Genomic DNA, 23,231 nt, shown 5'->3' on the forward strand with positions numbered 1-23,231 from the left:
CATTGAGTTGCTTATCCTGTGCCATACGACGTGGCAGTTGTTTAACAGGATTACTAGGCAGTGTCTGAATGTCATGTTGCACAAGGCTGGTACGCCCCAAATCATCCGGACCTGTTGAAAAGACGTCGCTATACCGTTGTTGAAGCTGAGCTAGACCATGTCTTTCCTCTGCATTTAGCTCAGCAGAACGCTCTACGTATAGTGTCTGTAAGTGTTTAGGAATAGTGGAGTTGACAGAGCAGTTTGATTGTGGTGCAACTAGAGAAGGACTGTGCTGTATAACATCAGCTACCTGAAGAAACCCTGCAATGGCTCCCTTCTTTACTGTAACAGCTGCTGGTCCAGGATTATATATCCTAATAGGAATGTGGGTCGACTGGTGGGTCTCAACTACAACTCTAGCTACTAGCAGTTTGTATTTTTCTATGAATCCTTTAGTGGGGCTTAACACTACATTGCCTTTAGTGGATTCTCGTAAATGTGCATTTCCTGGCACAATATATTCTCGTCCAGGATCTCGTACAACAGAGTGCGCTATCAGGACAGCATGGTGCTTAGATGGTTGTCGGGGGTTAAAATAAGGCACATGCTCACCAAACAACACAATTTTTCGGCTACCAAAGTCCAGGCGTGCCTTGGACAGTTCTAGAAAGGGATAACCCAAGATGGCTTCAGTTTCTGTGGCTATGTCAGCCACAAGAAAATCTACGTCCACAGTCCGGGTACCAATTTGAACAGGCAAATTGACTTCCCCAAGTACAGTAATATTTCTATGACTGATGCCCTGTAGTGACTGCACTACTGAATCTCTCAGTATGGGTTTAACATCAGCATTGAGAGCTTCAAAATAATACAAGGGCAGTACATTCCTTTGAGCTCCACTGTCTAACAGTGCATGAACCTCCTTATCGTAAATTAGTAATTGAATACACATTTCAGAACCTTAACCTTTCAGACTGCAAACACCTGGAGTCCTGATCTCTTCATTAGAACCAGTAGAAACAGATGTCTCCAACATCACCCTCGGTTCTAGTACTGCCCTAGGAGATGGACAGTTTCTTTTCATATGTCCAATGCCGGAACAGTTGTGACATCTAATTTGGTGCCAATTAATGTTCGGTTGCCTTTGATTTCTTGGTGAAGGTGTGGTGAATACTTCCCCTTTGTCTCCCCCCTGTGAGAAAACACATTCACGTACAACTGCTGTCCTTGCTTTTCGATCTACTTGGCTGTGCACACCCCCTTGCATGAGCTAAGTTACACTCCTAGCAGCTCTCTTAGTAGTCTCATACCTATGTGCCAGTTCATAAGCCTTAGCCAATGTGCGTGGTCTCTCTTCCAGCAGCTTCTGTACCAGGCTAACATCACCCACAGAATTCGTAAATACCTCCACCCCAATTAAGTCCTGTTCTGCTTCAGAGCGGTCTGCATACACAATTGACACTTTCTCATAAATGTCATCTTGCAGTACATGCAAAGTTTCTCCTGGTTTACGAACCCTTTGTCTCAGTTCAATTCCCATTGCCACAGCATGTCCTGAAGACGGCCCATAAGTGCCCTCTAGCTCCTCAACAATACACTTATAATCCCACTGTTCTGATCGGGGATTTTTATGGATCACTGCTCCAGCAGCTCCAACTAAACAGAACTTGAGTTGATCAAGCCTTGTTTTTCCTGACCAATTATTAGCTTTAGAACAGCTCTCAAATCGACACAAAAACTCCCGCCAGGAGCCAGAACCATCAAACTGTCCAGGTCTCAGCACTGGGATCCTTTCAATGGAAGTAGAAACTTCATCTTCCCCACTATCACAGAAAATATCATGTTGTTCATGTTGTGCTGGCTGGCTACATGTTGCAGGCTTCCCATGCCCCTGCAGAGAATATTCACACCCATCGCCTTCACAGAAAAGAACCTTGTTCTGTACCTGGCCAACTGAATCACACGACAGCACAGGGTGATCATTTATCCAGGACTCCCCCGGGGTCCCTAGTGCTGCTCTTTAATGAACAGCGCTGCATAGCGTTCATAGGTGTGCTCTCTGTAAAACTTTGGAAGCTGTCAGACAGAAAAGGGTTAATACAGGCAGCGCCACAAGTCACGGTAGCGCAAGGCACATTAGACACGCCCACAGTGGATTGGCTTGTTTTCTCATTTTGGGCATGGCGTCCTCTGTATGAAACTTGAGTCTCGATCCAGCTGTCATAAGTATCTGCGTTAGTCACATACGAAATAAAAGGACTGGTTCCAGAAGTATGCGGTCGAATCGCCGAGTAATACTCTTCCCAAAACAGTCCAGGCTTTATAGCGACCGAGTCCGCACATTCACGGAGATCAGTCCGCGCCGTGTGCACGAAAGGGTTACAATGGCGTTTACGTTCGCGTCCAACAATCCCATCCTCGACACTCTTCTCCCAATTTACTAGTGGAAAACGGTGGTACATAGTTTCGTCTTCCGTGGGCGATGTCCTAAAAGGGTTGGTGCTAATCGAGGTGGCTTTGGAAAACTCTGCTTCCAGTTCAGCGTCTACCCTGAGTTTTGTCGCCATTTAAAATCCTCTAGTTACACACTCCACCGAGAGAATGCACCAAGTTTCTTTCAGTCTTACAAGCATCGTGTCACTCACCAGTGCCGGCAGGAATAATCCCGGACTAGCCCCCAGTGTTACCTTTCCTGTCTGTCTCTGGACCGTGGTCTGGGTGACGCAGGGGAGCTTCTCCTTCATCGTGTTCAGTGGTGTGAAGCTCCAGGGCCAGAGCCACGTGCTCTGGGGTAAAACCCTGTCCCTGAGTTCCCTTGTCCTAATTTTCAGCAAGGAGCGACACAGAAGACTTGAAGGCTCCAAAGTTAACTTTATTGAAAATACTTATTAGGTGCTTGTTTTCAAGTTAACAGAGACCAACACCAAGAGAGAGACCCGCTACAAGCCAACACAACACATAAAACAAAAACTTCCTCCTTTTTCATCTATATTCAAAACTCCACCCCTCAAACACCGACAACTCCACCCACATTCAGTATGATCGGGATGTCAGGCTGTTATTTTAAGCTCTAATCCCAACAAATTTCTTAATTTAATTTGTATTTATAGGTTCGATTCCCGAGAGGGAGTGCAGTGGAGTGTGTACGCCTGATGAGCCCAGAATGAGGGCGAAACATGTGTCGCGTACTCTTTGCAATGATTTGACAGTAAACTATTTCAACCATATATATATATATATATATATATATATATATATATATATATATATATATATATATATATATATATATATATATATATGTTTATTTACTACTACTACTACTACTGTTATACACTTTAACATCTAATTTTTATTTTTATTTATTTATTTATAATTTGTCAAGTAAAATATGCGTCACATCTATGTCTATAGCCCTTGCCTGTACCTGCAGGCGGCTTCTGGAGTGTGCGACCCCTGCACTAACCATGAATAAATCCCAAAAAAGAAAAATCTCAGAAGAAAATAGAGAGTTTAATTCTGCGTGGACAGAAGCATTTGCCTTCACCGCCAATGACGCTGGCTTACTAGTGTGCTTAATATGTGGCGATAAATTATCGAACAACAAAAAATGTAATGTTGAAAGACATTGTCGAAACAAGCACTCAGCATTCACTGAAAAATACCCAAGTGAAGATGAGCGAAAGAGAGCAATTTCGGAACTGCAACGGAAAGCTGAACATTGCAAACATACTTTCAAAAAGTAGATCACTTCTCCACAGTCAACTACAGCTGCTAGTTTTGTGGCAGCTCAAGAGATCGGTAAGCCATTCACAGACGGAGAATACATGAAAGAATCATTCATAAAAATATCAGAGCATCTATTCTCCGACTTTAAATGTTTTAGCGTAGGATGTTTTGGAGTTTGAGCGCAAGATGACAGTGTTTGCCAGAGATGTACAGAAAGGTATGCTCTCTCACTTCCCCTCCCTGAGAGAGTTCAAAGAAGCGAACAATCACATAAATTGTGATTATTTCCACCGTACAATTATTGCAGTGCAAGCTGCATTTAGAGAAAGATTCAGTGATTTCAGAAAGGAAAAAAACACTCTCTCCTTCCCTGTCACACCCCTGGACATCGACCCATCCCTACTGAACACATCCGCATTCACAGGAGTGAGTAAGTAAGCCCGATCTAGAAATTGAACTGGGCGACATAGCAGATAAAGATTTATGGGTGTCCAAGTTCAAATGCCTGATAGCGGATCTTGAAGAAGTCGTCCGTCAGAAGGCTACTCTCGCTAAAGAGCACAAATGGAGTGATATTGAAAACCTCCCCAAACCCGACAAACTTGTTTTCGACACATGGAGTGCCATTCCCGAAACGTATATGAACATGAAAAAATATGCATTTGGAGTCCTGTCCATCTTTGGCTCAACATACTTATGTGAGCAAGTTTTCTCAAGCATGAACTTCATAAAGTCCATATATTGCTCCCGCCTCACACATGACAGCCTGCAGTCCTGTGTGAAGGACAAAGTCACATCGTACAGCCCCGACATAGAGATGATCTGCAGTGAACTTTAGAAACAGAAGTCACATTAAACAAGTGAGAACAATAGCATTTAATAGGCTTTTATTTTTCAGAAAAAAAAAACACATTCATTTCAGACCCGGAGCTGATGTAGATTTTTTTGTATGTTCAGGTGCTTCAGTTGATTGCTGGCTGAGAGGGAAACCTGAAGAGGATGAGAGCACACTGAAATGGAATTTTATGTTTACTTTTTTAAAGCTGCTAAGCTACAGCTAAATGTTTTATTTATATTAAAGTGGGCTAGTTTTTATTTTAATTTTACACAGGTATAGGAAGGACTCAAATAGGCCTGCATAGTTCAGTTTAATTTATTTCAAAGTAGGCCTACACATGCACACTGCACTTCTGTTTGTTGTATTCCGTGGTTGTAACATGTAAAATCTAAAAAAAGATTAAAACTTTTAAAAGTTTATAAGCTGTGTTATGTTTTGCGGCTCAAGACTATTTTTCTTTGGAGGAAGAGGGGCAAAATGGCTCTTTTGATAGTGAAGGTTGCAGACCCCTGGACTAGATCGTCTTAGAGAAAGGTACTTGGTAGAACAGTGTTTTGAATTTACCAATGCTCATTGTAAATATTTTTTCTTGTGTATACATATATATATATATATTCACGGCATTCGTAGTCTGCGTCACAATCTGATTGTATGGGTGGTTACCTACCAGGTAACGCTTGTGGTTGGCCAGCAATCTGCTAACATCCGCCACGGTGCCCTCAGTTTGTGAGGAGCAGATCATAGAATGGTTGTTATGTTATGAATCTAGTGGCAGATTATTTATCCCGCACATATGACCTGAAATCTTGAAGGGGAGGGTGTGTGGTAATGTGCCTTACTGGCATTACCAGTAATTAAATAAAATTAGTTAAGTGTCCTCTGCATGGTGCTGAGAGGCATTTGTTTGAGAAACAAAAAGGTTAAAAAAGTAAAGAAATGAAACTTGCCTTTATCCTTTTTATATAATGCAGATAGATGTCTTCCCTGATGATATTAGCGCCTTTTGGGGAGTGTTGCGGTGGGTCTCGTGTAGACTGGAGAGACATCTTGCCATTGACTGGCCGGAATGGTATTGTCGGTCCTCCACTCCTGCGTGTGCCTCCCTCGACCCCATAACACTAAAGAAGTAAAAGAAAGTGTGAAGCGTCATAGTATTAGTTTACTGTGGGTTACTAAAGGGATCCCATGTTTGTAGTTTTCTGGGCAGTAGCTCAGGGGAAGGACGTAAAAATGGAAAGTGCTTACTTTCACTTAAGGCAGAAGCGCAGTTTGCGTCTCAAAAGCTGGCACAGCTAAGCGCGCGCGCGCGCCGGCTGCTTGAACTCCTATAGTATTTTTGAGGGCAGGAGACTCCACTTCTTGCAGACACGTTCTCGTCATTGCGTGCTTGCAGAGGGATGACGTAGGACATTTTAATTGGTCGGCGCGAGAGCGCCGAATACAAAAGGGAGTCATGGCCTCTAGAGGGGTTTGTTTCTGACTAGATCGTCTTAGAGAAAGGTACTTGGTAGAACAGCGTTTTGAATTTACCAAGCATTACGGCTTGTGCCTTGCTTATTGTAAATATTTTTTCTTGTGTATATATGTGTATATATATTGTGAAGGACAGCCGGGTCCCATGCCTGGCGCATGGCTCCATGGGAAATGGAGTCCTCCACAGCCTGGTTGGGGGCTCGGATGGCCGCTAGGGGGAGCTGCATGGAGTCTGCAGCCCGGCTGGTCGAATCTTCAGCCCCACCCGGAAATGCAATTAGGACCAGGTGATCAAGCACCTGGAACACTTCTGGGTGGGGAATAAAAAGGGCCAGCCACCACCACTCGGGGAGCCAGGGTCGGGAGGAGGACTACGCTTGCGGAGGAGTGGTGGGAGAGGAGAATAGATTGCTGTTGTTGTTGTGGGGAAAAGAGTGCCTTTGGGACTGTGCATTGCCGGTGGGTCACGGGGAAGACGTGCGCCCATGGGTGAAGAAGAAAAATAAAAAGTCCTTGTTTTATACATGCCTCTGTGTCCTTCTGTGCCGGGTCGGGCACCTGTATAGCGCCTTTTCTACTATATATATATTTCTGGATTAACTTTGGTGGAGGTATTTATTGGGTTGTGGTTATTGGTGCACTGTTTAGTTTTGTATATACACTTTTTCTGTATTTTGAATATTTTTGTTTTGGTGAATCCTGTATACACTGTCAGGGGAAGGAGCAGCTTCCTGACTTGGAGCACTGTGGAGGAAGACAGCTTCATTTTGGTTCGTGTTTATATGGTTTTCACTAGTTGGTATGCAGTTTTCTTTTCCATTTGGGACTTTCAGTCAACACTATAAATACTGTATATAGTCACCATTTTTGGGCTCCATTTAATAACTGTTTGTGTGTCCTTTGTTGTATTGGACTGTGTATTAATATATAAATTCAGCAGGCCATTATTTTTGTTTTGTTTAAGTGCACCTGTAAATAAAACCAGTTTATTTTTCAAAAAAAAACAACATTTTTTGTGTCCGTGCCTCCCTGTCTTACACCATCATCCTGGTCATGCTCGGTCACACATACTAGACACCTAGAGTGTAGGGTGGTGATTCCAATTCCCACTACACGGGTTGTCACACCATTACAAAATCGACAAAGACAGTAACAGAGGCTCAAGAAAAAAAAAAATTACACTGACCTTACAGACCTTTCCCCAAGGACGCAGATTGGCCAAATGATGCAGAGGGAAGTCAAGTACATGCTCCTAGCTGGTAAACGTTGGAACTAACGCCCTTTCAGCATCCAGAAAGAAATCTTGTTATTTTTGGGTTGCCCCTTGTATGAAGCTTGGAGGGATTTCAAAGCAGCTATATCTGTATTGACAAAGCCATAGACTGACAAGTCTGGCCTTTCAGGGAAGTTCAGTTTTCCTCAAAAAACCTTCTGCTTGCTTCTCAGTTTGTTATCCAAGAGGGTCTTATAGGTTATTTCCCTAGCCACTTGATAGGGTTGCCCTTAATAGCTGGAATATCTTCACCCTGTGGCTGCAGCTTGAACTTGGTGGTAATTACATCCTTTCTGACCACTAGACTTCTTGACTTTGTAGACCTGAATTTCATCCAGGTCCATATAACCATGTGGTCCAATGATGATAGGGTTACCTGTACATGAGTGGTGGTAGTTACAGTGATGTAATCCATTAAGCCTCTGAAGGTCAACAGGTGGCTCCAAAAGACCACTGTCCACGAGATTATTTGAAGCTGCTATAGTATGGACATTGATGTGCATTCTCACAGATGCCTACAGTTTTGTGATCATTTGCTTGGTCACCATGTGCTTGAGTTGATGGGCATAAAATCTGGGGGAATTTGTGGGGTTAGAAATGTAACAAGCCATACAAGCTGGTGTTAACAGGACAGCGAATATGTGTGGCTTGCATGTGATGCATTTACTCATACAGTACCGCCATCCTGTGTTGGTCTACAAACACACTAACAACTCACTGCAATTCATCAGAATGGCTCTGAATTTAAATTTACAACTTAGAGAATTTTCTGCAATAAGGTTACACCCTCTGAATCATAAATGTTTGGTACATTAGGGTTGGCAAATCTAATTCCTGCTCTACCTGCTTCGCTTCACCTGCTGTATGCAGGGCTGTTCTTAGGCATAGGCAAAGTAGGCGACCGCCTAGGGCCCCCACTGCCAAAGGGCCTCGCCCAGCCTTTTTTAGCCGTAACCAAATACAACTTACAGGTCCATATTTCAGAAGAACAAATTTTTGGTTGGAGAATTATCAGTATGATTACATGTGAGCAGAGAGCAAACAGCGACGACAGGCAGCATCGACAGTGACGGTGGATCCTGGGGTAGCGGGTGGGGCCCCAAAGGGAGGGCAGATCATGCTCCTCACCTGCAGGGTGTCTGCACATCAGATCGAACATAATGGCTTGGCATTAGTATCAGGTGAGCACAAAGTCATTGACTCCCTCAATTATTCACACTTAATGTAACTTATTATTATTTATTGTTAATTAAAAAGACATTGTAAAAATGAAAGTACGCAAGGTATTTTTACATTAAAGGTTTGATTTACATGTTACGTTAGCTTTAGTCAGAAGGTTCCTTTGCCATGTTCCTCTCAATCTGGTATATATAATATACAGTATAATCATAAAATGATAAGCTTTACCTCACTAATTGTTACACATTGATACGGATAAAGTAATTATTATGTATTCATATGGATAAAATAATTATCATACATTCATCTGGATAGAAACAGCAAGGCCCCAACAGGTACCTTTGCCTAGGGACCCCAAAATCCTAAGAACGGCCCTGTCTATATGTTTTTTGCATCAACAGTTGTCTTCTTCTTTCTGCTGCTCCTTTTTGGGGTTGCAACAGCAGATCATCTTTTTCCAAATCTTTCTGTCCTCTGCATCTTGCTCTGTCACACCCATCACCTGCATGTCCTCTCGCCACATCCATAACCTTCTCTTAGGTCTTCCTCTTTTCACCTTCCCTGGCAGTTCTATCCTTAGCATCCTTCTCCCAAAATACCCAGCATCTCTCCTCTGCACATGTCCAAACCAACGCAGTCTCGCCTCTCTGACTTTGTCTCCCAATTGTCCAACTTGAGCTGACCCTCTAATGTACTCATTTCTAATCCTGTCCATCCTCGTCACACTCAACGCAAATCTTACCATCTTTAACTCTGCGACCTCCAGTTCTGTCTCCTGCTTTCTGGTCAGTGCCACCGCCTCCAACCCATATAACACAGCTGGGTATTATTAGTAAAATAAGTTTCAATACATCAACGTTCAAAATCGCACACATTTGCACCATCAAATATAGTTTATTAAAATAAGCCTTTTGTCGGCATGGCTGTGACAAAAATAATTCCATGTATTCTGTGCGGAGAAAAGTCATTTATCTAATAGCTTCTGTTTTTCCTGTGAAAAGCACCTGGAAAACCTTTTTTTTCATTTAGTGTCTGCTTTCAGAGTACATGTTGTCACCGATGTGCGTCAGAGGGTTACTGTCCAGGTTCAGTTGAAGTAAGTGGTACCACTCCGGGACGAGAGGGGGCGCTATCTATCGCTAATAGCCTTGTCTCCTTTCTCCATCACAGACTCGAGAAACCTCCCCTTAAGGGTATTGAAGTGAAGGAAGCCGTGTCTCTTCTAGTCCACATGATTTAAAAGGAGATTGCTCCTGGTAGGTGGTGTTTTATTCTGATATTGACCTTACTTCTGTGCCGAACTAACCCATGAAACGCATGTATTGATATTCCAGAGAAGAGAAGAGAGACTGTTATAAAGACACGTTGGCACATACTTTCCTTTTAATTTTATTTTGCCTTGGTGGCACCCCAAGCATCTGACTTTGTCCCGTGTCCTCATTTTCCCAGCTACAACGTACACCGTAATTACATCAGCATAACTGCAGTGTACATCTGTGTGATTACTGTGAAATTACTGTATAACTTATGTAAGGGATTAGGTGACGACTCATTTCTTATTCCTATTTTGTACTTGATTGTCTACTTACCTCTACAGTAGAAGTATTTGATGTACACACTAACTATACATTAATAATGACAAAATACACAGAATATTGGTAATAACTGAGTAACTACAGAGTAAGTGCACATGAGACACTTACTGTCAAGGGTTAAGTTTATAAATCAGTAACGAATGGAAGCAAACACAGGTAAGGTGTCTAGAAAGACATAAAGCAGAAGAATTAACTAAAACTAAATAAAACATCAGAGCTTGGCTTGGGAAAATGTTTGTTTTGTTTAACACTACATTGAATGTTCACAAACAAGACCTTTAGACATTCTTGATATGCAGTCTTAAGGAATCTCCGTCTGTGTGTCTGTCACCATCAGAAATGAATAACGTCAAGACATGAATAAAGTTTATTTGTGTCCCTGCCCATATCAAACTCACTCGGTGAGAAACTAAAACACCTGAAGCACAAGCTGGGTGTGGAAGTGGACTGTCATATGTGATATTCTCCACTGTTTGTTGCTTCATATCTTCAGAACTTTAGAAGTTTTTTGCTATAATTTTCAGATATGTTTTGGCTTAAAGTACTTGGAATAATGTGTGGGTTACAAATATCTTTTGCGGGTAAGTTTTAAATTCACTAAGATTTTTTTTTTATTTGAAATTACTTGCAAGTTTTTATTTTTTATTATTTATTACAGTGTCAAGATGTTAACCGGCAACTTCTTTTTATTAAATATCCTCAATGCAGGAAAACGTTTAGGAACAATTTGAAATTTTTCAAATTCCTGCATTGTTTGCTGCTAAAATGTGATTTGGTATTCATCTACAGTAATAATAATAATAATAGTTAAAGAAATCCTATTCAAGCAAAGTGCCGTATCTTTATTGAACATGCTGTTTAAAGTACTCCTTTATTTTCACTCAATATACTTGTTTACAACTGTGTTTTCTGCTCTTAGTGCTATAAAAACAAAACAAAAAATGTTTGCAATTGCAAAAAGCTTTGAGACTGTCTTTAATTTGATTTAATTAAGCCTAATATTGAAAAACTTGAAAAGTGCAAGCACAAAGCTCCCATAGAATATTTTCTGATTCTCATCATTGAATTGTATGATTATACAGTATTTAACCAAATTGTGGAATAAACAGCCCCCAGCGACAGTCCTTTCCTGTCCCCCTTTATCCCAGTCAGGGAAGATACTTCAAATATATCCGGCCTGGACACTAGTCCATCTGCCTGGGCTTCCCACCCGGGTAAGGAATCTCCCTCTCCTTCTTCCATCCATCATCCTGGGGAGTCTTGTTTGGGTACAGCACCTCAGTTTCCATTCTTAACCTTACATATTTAAACACTTTTGCACTGAGGGGTTTTTGGAATAATTGCACCTAAATTACATAACCAAACATAAACGGCTATTACTCCTTTATTGTAATAAAGGAGCTGCAAATGGCTTAAAGAATGGCAAGTATACCACTTCAGATATTTTAAAAGAAAGTTTTTATATGATTAAAAACATTTGTTTACACCAATATCAACTAAATAAATATTACAGTTGCAGTTAAATATATTTTGTTAATTTTAGAAAAACTAGGGGGCTTTGCCCCCTGTTTGCTTCGATCGCCAACCTTCCTGACTGCGCTACATGTCAGCAACTTTGTGTCTCTGCTGCTCGCGTATGTGGATTTCACTTTGAACAAACAACAAATCTGTTAATTCTCATGGATAGGCCTCTTTATTGATCTTTTCTGTCAGTTTCTTGAGACTTTTGAATTTTTGTACTTTCATAATCTCTAACCTGCTCTGCATTTATGTTTCAGGTTGCGTTAGAGGTATTGGTTGTATTATATGTTTTCATTCTTTTTAGCTTTGAAATTCACACTCAAATACTTTTTAAACTTACACTTTTACTATAACACTTCAGTAAAAACAATATTTGGAATTACCTCTTCATCAATATCGCATTGAAGTTTGATGCTGTGTTTGGAATTACATCGTGACAACGCAACGTATAACTGCCCGTGAGTGAATATCGTTTCTTTCTCTCTACATGAACTGTGTCTGACAAAAGAATTCACACGAATGAGAAATGATTGAACCGTGTGCGTGGTGTAAATGTTTTAGATGTGGGCAGGACTTTTCTAAATCTCTTTGCATAAAGTCTTGTCTCGCGGGTCTTTAAATTATCTCTGAGAAAGTCACATCTCATCCCAGGATAAAAAGTATTGCCTCGTCCTAGGATTTTTTTTTATTATAATAGAGAAAAACATACTTACTAAATAAAAACCACTGTGAAGCAGTAAGTAATTTGTAACTATGTATGTATAATTTTGTACTCATCCCAACCTTTACTTTCAAATTATTTTTCATGCCAGTCCTTGAAACAATTTTGTTTACCATTACACACAGAGAAACCTTACATTTTGTACACTAGATTGGGTTTTTTGTGCTGCAGTTCACAAATCTTCTGTCTTTTGTTACAGTTGCCCTACAGAAGATCAATGTGTTATTTATTTTTTATTGTTGTTGTTGCCTTTTTCTTGCATTTCACATCTGGAATAAACTAAGTACATATATACTGTGGCCTACAGACCCAACACAGACAGACACACGACATAAGTTCTACACACATGCTTTTATTTTTTCTTCCCTATTTCCCACTAGTAAACAGAGCTCCAAAGCAAAAACACAATACTTTCTTTTCTTTTCTTTTCTTTCCTCTGTTTCTGTCCAATCCCCCTCCAGTCCTCCTGGCAAGCTTAGTCTCCCTTCCTCCCGAATCTGTCTCTCGGAGTAGTGGTAGCTGGCTCCTTTTATAGGGTTCCCAGAAGTGCTCCAGGTGTTCCATAATCTCCTTCCGGCCACAATTCTGGGTGTGGTGGCAGCCCTGTAGAGGAAGGCTCAGCCACTTTCCATGTGCCCACTTTCCAAGGCTGAGCTTCCATGTCTCCAAACCCATGGGACTGTAGCAAGCCAGGGGGCTGCACTGTCATCCTGGGGGAAGTGTTGCCCCATGCAAGCTCCTTCCCTTGGCCCTTATGTTATGGAGACATCCCGGCTTGATAAGATTCCCGGCCATCCGTTACACTGCCCCTCCCTCAGCTGAGCTCTGTGGGGTGTTCAGTCCTGCGAGGGTTGTCTTCCTCCAGGAGAGTCCATGGTTGACCAGTCCCTACCTTTGCCCTGAAAAACAGAAACAACAGAGTGGCAAGGAGACGCTGTGCCAGTATTGTCTCCTGTGTTTCCTGTATGGACATCGTCTCCAGCCATGACCCAGTCAGCAGCATTCGTAGCACAACTGCCCCTCCCCTGGTGCAGGACAGGATGGAGTGTCCTGCTTTGCTCTACACCCAGCCAAGCTCAGCTTATCCCTCTGCCTGACTCACATGCTACAGATTCAGGAGACCTGCTCTTTTTCTTATGTGTCCCCTTTTTTTATTTCTCAGTCCCAGCACTGTCTGCACCCCTTTTGTTTTCTATGTGCTGATCGCTGGTTTGGCAGGGGCTAATTAACCTTAGAAGTCCCCCACTTTACTAGCGTCTTCCTCCCAGCAATCTCCTGGCTGCACTTCCAGGTGTGGTGGCAGCCCTTCAGAGGAGGGCTCAGCCACTCTCCATGCATCCCCTGGTGCTCCAAACCTGTGGCACTGTAGCAAGCCAAGGGGTGTGAACTTTGTTGTACCGGGAGAAGCATTGCCCCGTGCAAGCTCCTTCCCCTAGTCCGTCCATTACACAGGTGTCCCGGCCAGGTATGAATCCATTACAATACATTTTCACACCAGCTTCTTCCAGTGCTGGGTTACTTGAGAGAGGACGATGCGTTTCTTGACAGCCCTGAGTGCAGAGCTAGTCATACAGACACATACATCTAAACCAGTATTTGTCAGGCACTTTAGAGTCTCAGGAGGCTGTCGCCAGCTTGCAAGCATATGAGTCTTGTTTATGGTCTAATCTCAGCCTCGTGAGACTTTTTATCCTGTTTCTAACCATATTTCCCTTTAACCACTCTGACCCTGTGGCCACTGTTTAATTTTATTTCCCTTTTGTAATTGTGCTTGTTTGTCTTTTTCCCATGGGGTAGCGATAGATAGATAGATAGATAGATAGATAGATAGATAGATAGATAGATAGATAGATAGATAGATAGATAGATAGATAGAGAGATAGAGAGATAGAGAGATAGATAGATACTTTATTAATCCCAATGGGAAATTCACATTCTCCAGCAGCAGCATACTGATACAATAAATAATATTAAATTAAAGAATGATAATAATGCAGGTGAAAAACAGACAATAACTTTGTATAATGTTAAAAGTTAATGTTTACCCCCCGGGGTGGAACTGAAGAGTCGCATAGTTTGGGGGAGGAACGATCTCCTCAATCTGTCAGTGGAGCAGGACAGTGACAGCAGTCTGTCGCTGAAGCTGCTCCTCTGTCTGGAGATGACACTGTTCAGTGGATGCAGTGGATTCTCCATGATTGACAGGAGCCTGCTTAGCACCCGTCGCTCTGCCACAGATGTTAAACTGTCCAGCTCCATGCCAACAATAGAGCCTGCCTTCCTCACCAGTTTGTCCAGGCGTGAGGCGTCTTTCCTCTTAATGCTGCCTCCCCAGCACACCACCGCATAGAAGAGGGCGCTCGCCACAACTGTCTGATAGAACATCTGCAGCATCTTATTGCAGATGTTGAAGGATGCCAGCCTTCTAAGGAAGTATAGTCGGCTCTGTCCTTTCTTGCACAGCGCATCAGTATTGGCAGTCCAGTCTAATTTATCATCCAGCTGCACTCCCAGGTATTTATAGGTCTGCACCATCTGCACACAGTCACCTTTGATGATCACGGGGTCTATGAGGGGTCTGGGCCTCCTAAAATCCACCACCAGCTCCTTGGTTTTGCTGGTGTTCAGTTGTAGGTGGTTTGAGTTGCACCATTTAACAAAGTCATTGATTAGGTCCCTATACTCATCGTCCAGCCCATTCCTGATGCAGCCCACGATAGCAGTGTCATCAGTGAACTTTTGCACATGGCAGGACTCCGAGTTGTATTGGAAGTCCGATGTATATAGGCTGAACAGGACCGGAGAAAGTACAGTTGCTGTTGTGTTGCTGACCACAACGTCAGACGTGCAGTTCCCAAGACGCACATACTGAGGTCTGTCTTTAAGATAGTCCACGATCCATGCCACTAGGTGTGAATCTAATCCCATCTCTGTCAGCTTGTCCCTAAGGAGCAGAGGTTGGATTGTGTTGAAGGCGCTAGAGAAGTCTAGAAACATAATTCTTACAGCACCACTGCCTCTGTCCAAGTGAGAGAGGGATCGGTGTAGCATATAGATGATGGCATCCTCCGCTCCCACCTTCTCCTGATATGCAAACTGCAGAGGGTCAAGGGCGTGTTGAACCTGTGGCCTAAGGTGGTGAAGCAGCAGCCTCTCCATGGTCTTCATCACATGTGATGTCAGAGCAACAGGCTGAAAGTCATTCAGCTCACTAGGACGTGATACCTTTGGGACTGGGGTGATACAAGATGTTTTCCAAAGCCTCGGGACTCTCCCCTGTTCCAGGCTCAGGTTGAAGATGCGCTGTAGAGGACCCCCCAGCTCCGATGCACAGACCTTCAGCAGTCGCGGCGATACTCCATCTGGACCCGCTGCTTTGCTGGCACGAAGTCTCCTCAGCTCTCTGCTCACTTGCACTGTTGTAATTATGGGTGGGGATGTCTCTCCTATGCTGGTATCAGCAGAAGGATGTGTGGAGGGTGCAGTACTCCGAGGTGAGCGTGAGAGTGAGTTAGGGTGGTCAAACCTGTTAAAGAAGTTGTTCATTTGGTTTGCTCTCTTCACGTCTCTCTCGATGGTGGTACCCACTTCGAGCTGCAGCCAGTGATGATCTTCATCCCATCCCACACTTCCTTTATGCTGTTATTCTGCAACTTCTGCTCCAGCTTTCTTCTATACTGCTCCTTCGCTGCCCTGAGCTGGACTCGGAGTTCCTTCTGCACGCGCTTGAGCTCATGCTGATCACCATCTTTAAAAGCCCTTTTCTTCTGGTTCAAAAGGCCCTTGATGTCACTTGTAATCCATGGCTTGTTGTTAGCATAGCAGCGTACAGTTCTTACTGGAACTACAATGTCCATACAGAAGTTGATGTAGTCAGTAGTGCAGTCAACAACTTCCTCAATGTTCTCATTATGAGATCCCTGCAGGATATCCCAGTCTGTAGTTCCAAAACATTCTCTCAGAGTATTCTCAGCCTCCGGGTTCCACTTCCTGAATGATCGTGTGGTTACAGGTAGGACTCTCACTTTTGGTTTATAGTGAGGCTGAAGCAGAACCAGGCTATGATCTGCTTTCCCAAGCGCAGGCAGCGGGGTGGCGCTGTATGCGTCTTTAACGTTTGCATACAGTAATCAATAGTCTTATTTTTTGTTACAGTCCACATACTGGAAGAAGGCAGGTAATGTTTTGTCCAGCGTCACATGGTTAATGTCTCCAGCGATTAGCACAAGCGCCTCTGGGTTCTGCGTATGTAACTTAGCAACAGCAAAATGGATGATGTCACTCGCTGACTCCACGTCCGCCCGAGGAGGAATGTATACAATAACAACAATGACGTGTCCAGACTCTCTGGGCAAGTAATAGGGACGCAAACTTACGGCCAATAGTTCGATGTCCCTGCAGCAAGTGGAGATTTTGACGTTAACATGTCCAGAGTTACACCACCGTGTATTAACATAGAGAGCGAGTCCTCCTCCTTTGTGCTTCCCACAGGTACTTGCATCTCTGTCCGCTCTAACTGTGCTAAACCCGGGTAGTTCCATGTTAGCATCTGGGATGGTGTTAGTTAGCCAAGTTTCGCAAAAACACAACAAACTGCATTCTCTGTAGGTTCTGACATTTTTCACCAGCGCAGCCAGTTCATCGATCTTATTTGAGATTGAGTTCACATTCCCCAGAATCACAGAAGGCACCGAAGGCTTAAAACGCCACTTTCTCGCAAGCCGCTTCATTTTTAGCTTAGTGCCCGCTCTGCTGCCATGATACCGCCTTCTTACCTCGTCGGGTAAATAGGGAACCACACCGGCACTGGCATTTGTTCTCAGCGCTCGAAGTTGAGTACTTGAATAGGCGAGTCTCGGCGTGTAAAAATCCATGCCCATGTTGTAAAAGTAAGTGTGTCCAGTGAAGAAATCCACATAAAATAAAGTGATAGGAGAAATCAATAAATAAAAATAGAAAAATAAAAGTAGAAATGTAAACATACACATACAGTCATACACGAAGCTGCTGAAAAGGCTGCCACTCTCGGCGGCGCCGGATGTATATAATAGTTAGTTGGGGAACTGGGGGTGAAGCCAGCATGATTAGAAAAAGGATTGAAAATACTGCACAGCACTGTCTATCCCTTCGTGACACAGAGAAGTGAGCAATGTGATACAGCAATATTCAATCTTCCTTGTGTGAAAGTTCGAGAAGCACGAGTACAGTATTTCAATTACTTATGGCTATATCAAGAAATTAAGAAACATTTTTTGATGTACTCTAAGTTGACATTGAAAGAGCGCTATTCAGAAAACTAACATAGGGAGAATGTGCAGCAGACAGCATCTGTGTATGCTAATTGAACCCATGACACTTAAACTGTAAAACTGTATGCGGCGATGCTTCAAAGCCATGCTATGTAGTACTTACAAATAAAGTGTAGCCTTGAGTCCTTCATTAAACATGTTCTCAATAAAGTCAAATCTAACTCAAGTTTTGTGTGTAACGATGCTATCCAATGGTAATGAGTATTTCACTGCATTTGGCTTGACGTAGGTGGGATATTTTATAAAAGCAGATTAATTCAACAGGGGTAACCTCTTGTGGTATACGTGTGCAAATTGCATATTTTAATAATGAAAGAGAGCAGACAACATAACATCTTTTAATTTTATTTTGAAAGAAGACACGTTTGGCTATGTAGAAATACAATTATTGCTTCTGAATGACTTGTGTGTTTACTGCATCGTAAACAAACAACTTTGAAATTTGGTGGTGTCCTGCCAATGAGACACCTCATGCATAAGTGGTTAATTCAAAAAGCTCCTTCTCCTAGGGGCACATAGTTAATAGCATCTTCTTCTGTATCATTCATTGCAATACGTCTATAGAAGGACATCTGAATCTGCCACCTGGAGGGATAAATTGGATGCTATAGCTCAGTATGAGGTATCTACTTACATAACAATAACCTGATAAATAATGACATGAAAATTTTATTTTTGAAAAATATGCCATTAGTTGCTATTTCTGAAAGTACTATTATAAGATTCAGAATTTCAGAAGTAATCTATAGACTGTCACTATTATCTATTGTGACAGATAGGGGGAGCTGTCGTCCCCTTGATCCCTCAGACAACAAGTTCTGACACCAGGTAAAAGTCCAATATTATTATTTATTATAATAACAATGTGCACAAAGCACCTCCACTCCACAATACTCAATAACAATTACTTAACACACTACAATTCCTCCACTCCCAGCAGGTCAGCCACCCTTCCTCCCAACTCGCGTCCCTGCTGGGATCTCCCACAGTCCTTTTAAACTCCTTGACCCGGAAGTGCTTCTGTCCCTCAGTCCACGTGACTTCTTAGCACTTCTGGGTCAGATCAAAACTCTTCTTTTCTTCAGCCCGGAAGTACATCATTTGTTCCGCTCCCGTGACTGGGAAGTACTTCCAGGCTATACGGAAAATACCACTCACTGTTCTTCCCTGCAGCGGCCCCCACGGTATCCAGCAGGGCTGTGAATTAAAACTTCAAGGTCCATGATGCCCTGCTGGAATTCGGGGCACCTCCATGTTGCAGGGAGGGCTCCATCTGGCAGCTTGGGGGTATTGGCCGGGATAAACTGCCGGCCATATATCACACTATGTACAGTAGTATTGCGGGGTGAGCAGGGCTTACTAGATTTGTTATTGAGTTGGCCTACTCTGGTGCAGACTGGGCTTAGGTCTTGCTCATAAAGATACACACACACACACGCACACACACACGCACACACACACACACTATCTCCACTTAATTACTGATTTTGGATCATGCCTGCACATCCTGCCATTTCTCAGTACTTCACATACGGACTCACTAGCTTTAGCAGGAGCAGACCAAACAGATATCGCTGTGTGTCCCCTAGTAACTGAAGACTGATATACCTTAGTTATTGCCACTTAATAACCAATGCTCTGGTATTCCTAACTGTGGGGCTCTTTATTGGAGACATCCTTCTTCAGCCTGCTAACACTTCGGGATTTAAGGTGACAATCCACCCACATCACGTGTCCTGTATCTACTTTATTACTTAACTAGCAAAATACCCGCGCTTCGCAGCGGAGAAGTAGTGTGTTAAAGAGGTTATGAAAAAGTAAAGGAAACATTTTAAAAATAACGTAACATGATTGTCAATGTAATTGTGTTGTCATTGTTATGAGTGTTGCTGTCATATATATATACATATATATTATATACAGTATATATATTTACATTTACATCATTTAGCAGACGCTCTTATCCAGAGCGACTTACAACAGTGTTTGTTAGTTTTTTCGCATACCCCTTGGGGTCAGAGCGCAGGGTCAGCCATTGTACAGCGCCCCCTGGAGCAATTACAGGTTAAGGGCCTTGCTCAAGGGCCCAGCAGAGCAGGATCTCTTTTGGCAGTGACGGGGATTCGAACCGGCAACCTTCGGGATACCAGCGCAGATCCTTAGCCTCAGAGCCACCACTCCGCCTTATATATATATATATATATATATATATATATATAATATATATATATACACACATATATATATATATATACACACATATATTATATGTATATATATATAATATATATATAATATATCTGTATATGTGTGTATATATATATATATATATATATATATAAAATATATAAAATATATATGTATATATATATAATATATATATAATGTATCTGTATATGTGTGTATATGTATATATATATAATATATATATTATATATACATATACACATATTTTATATATATATATATATATATATATATATATATATATATATATATATATATATATATACATACATACATATACACACATACTGTACATGCACTTACAATAACATAGAAATCAATATAAACAACATTAACATCATTATCATATGAGAATATGAAGTAATATATAAGAAGCACATTTCATATAAATATAAATTATTAAACAGTAAAATCTTCTTCTATAATTTGCTACCGTGGCTATTCGTTTGTCTGCCCAGGATTTTAAATCACCTGTAGCTCGCAAACCGTTTCACCTATTGACTTCAAATCTGGTACACATATAGTACGTCACGTCTGCTATGCGCTTTATGGGTGATGATTGTATTACTCTTTTTATCTTTATTTTATTTAATTGTAGAATCAACTCCTATGTGTGCACACCAGGGCGGCCGTGGGCGGATGCGTATGGTGTTTTCACTCCATGTTATCGTGCATTGCGCTGTCACTGGTATTTTGATAAAAGAATTTGAACAACATATAAGAAGCGTATAAATTATTAAACAGTAAAACATTAACATTGAAGAAGTAAAGTTACATTGAGTACTACTGCAGTGCCTTCGGGTATACCTCATTTTTTGTTTGCCCATTACATGCTTAAATGTATACATTTTTTGGTGTACCTACCGAGAACACGTGACATATAACCGACCGTGGGAGAAGCATGGATTTTAAACACACGTTGAGTTCATCTGCTGGTCTCTCTCGTGGAATAACTGGTAATGTTTGACTGAAATCTACAGCGAGTAAAACGACATTACCTCCTTTTTTTTTTTTTACGATCTCTGAGATCTTGCTTTTTTCGGTTCAAGGCTTCATAAGCTCTTTTATGTTCCATGGTGTACTTATCCCAAACCATCATCTTTGAATGTTGCAAGACTTTCGCCTTGTATGTAGATCGGGGTAATTACATTCATTGCATTCCTAGTCTGAATCACAATCTGATTGTATGGATGCTTACCTGGCAGGTAACGCTTATGCTTGGTCATCAAGTCGTCTAACATCCGCTACATGCCCTCTTTTAATTGTGAGAAGCAGATATATATAGCCAAATTCTTGCGCTTCGTTGCGGCGAAGTACTGCTTTTAATTTTTTATTAAGAAGAAAAGAAAACCTTTTTAAACGGATCGAAAATATTCCAATAACAATTTGTTAAGGATCTGTTTTTTTGTGAACCTCCTTTTTCACAGCTGTCGCGCTACGGCGTGTGTTTCGTTTATTTGACAGTATGTAGATCGTGGTAATTACATTCATGGCATTTGTTTTCTGAATCACAATCTGATTGTATGGGTGGTTACCTGCCAGGTCACGCTTGTGGTTTGTCAGCAAGTCGCCTTACATCCGCCACGTGCCCTCTTTCTGTTCCCAGAAACAGATCATAGAATGGTTTTAATAGTTTACTTTCAAATAATGCAAAGAGTATGCGACACGTGTTTCTCCCTAATTCCGGGCTCATCAGACGTACACACTCACTGCATCCCCTCTCAGGAATCGAATCTCTATCGTCAGCGCCAGAGTTGATGCCCCTAACGTTGTGGTCAGCAAGTCGGCTAGCATCCGCCATGTGCCGTCTTTCAGTTGCGAGAAGCAGATCATAGAATGGTTGAAATTGTTTACTTTCAAATTATGCAAAGAGTACGCGTCACGTGTTTCGCCCTAATTCTGTGCTCTTCATGCGTACACACTCATTGCATCCCCTCTCGGGAATCGAATCTCGAACGTCAGCGCCAGAGGTGAAGCCCCTAACGTTGCGCTACGGCATGTGGTTCGTTTATACCTGGTGTCTTCTCATTAAACTTTTATCTCGCGAATATGTTATTGCAATCCGCAGCGGGAGCGTTTCTATAAACTTAATTTAAACTTACATTTTACACCGTGCTTTTTTCCCTTATGAAGATGCTTGTATGCTTCACTCGCTCGCTTCTTATTGTTTCGCTCCCTTCTCAATTGTTTAATGAATTTTTTGTTCTTCGTTGTTTGCAGCTCTTCCTTCATTTCTCCCTACTGCGTTCTTTTATCTCGCGAATATGTTATTGCAATCCGCAGCGGGAGCGTTTCTATAAACTTAATTTAAACTTACATTTTACACCGTGCTTTTTTCCCTTATGAAGATGCTTGTATGCTACACTCGCTCACTTCTTATTGTTTCGCTCCCTTCTCAAATGTTTAATGAACTTTTTGTTCTTCGCTGTTTGCGGCTCCTCCTTCATTTCTCCCTACTGCGTTCACAGTCTTTTCACGTGATTACGTGGGAGGCGTGATGACGTGACACTCAACTCCTCCTCCCACGGCCATCCATTACAGTATATTGTGAAAAAAGAGGTTCCAGTTATGACCATTACGCGTTGAATTTCAAAATGAACCTGCCTAACTTTTGTAAGTAAGCTGTAAGGAATCAGCCTGCCAAATTTCAGTCTTCCACCTACACGGGAAGTTGCAGAATTAGTGATGAGTGAGTCAGTCAGTCAGTCAGTCAGTCAGTGAGTCAGTGAGGGCTTTGCCTTTTATTAATTAGTATAGATTAGCTCACAATGTCCAGACAATGCATACTTATACTATATGTTTTAAAACAAAACAGTATTTATTAAAATAGAGGTATTAATAATAAAATATAAATGAACACAGAAAGTCTTATATAAAGTCCTAAGAAAAATATGTCCTTCTTTCAAGTCAAAAAGCTTCACATCTTCAAATAATAAACATTATTTTACGAAGGCATATGAAAGCTGAAGAGCAGCACCAAATGAAGCATCTGTACGAGGAGCTTGTCTTTCAGGCAGCTTGTCTTGATTTAGAAGTCAGGCTGATGCATTTATGGGGTCTCAGAAGTCCAGATTGATGGTGTCTCTCTGATGGAATACAGCCCCTTACCCTCTCTCTTGGCTATCATTTTCTTATGCTAAATTCTCCACTTGGGTATCAGGACCGCGTGAATTTACTCACAAAGAATTGGCTAGTCACTCTTATGATGCACACCTTGGCTTTAAAAGCTTTACTCATGAAAGCATGTGCATAACATCAAGAGTGTTTAAGTATACGGCATTCAGTTCCCTAAAAAATAGCTACTCTGTTCGGACATTTGAGTTACTCTAACCTTATCACCATTATAATTTATAATGCACATTGA

At 41.8% G+C, this 23,231-nt stretch overlaps 1 protein-coding gene across 4 annotated transcripts in view; it reads left to right on the forward strand.

Moving 5' to 3' along the window:
- The window catches only part of LOC114669385 (T-cell surface glycoprotein CD1b-3-like), an 86,550-nt gene that overhangs the window by 52,070 nt on the left and 11,249 nt on the right, over window positions 1–23,231 (forward strand). The window contains exon 1 of one of the 4 annotated variants that reach the window (XR_007936141.1): window positions 10,483–10,650. The exons of the other annotated variants lie outside the window; for them this stretch is intronic. The gene's annotated coding sequence lies outside the window, so the exon portion shown is untranslated. Of the gene's footprint in view, window positions 1–10,482; window positions 10,651–23,231 lie in introns of those variants that run through there. 4 annotated transcript variants of the gene reach the window in all.

This window comes from Erpetoichthys calabaricus, chromosome 1 (genome assembly GCF_900747795.2).
Source record: "Erpetoichthys calabaricus chromosome 1, fErpCal1.3, whole genome shotgun sequence".
Taxonomy (NCBI): Eukaryota; Metazoa; Chordata; class Cladistia; order Polypteriformes; family Polypteridae; genus Erpetoichthys; species Erpetoichthys calabaricus.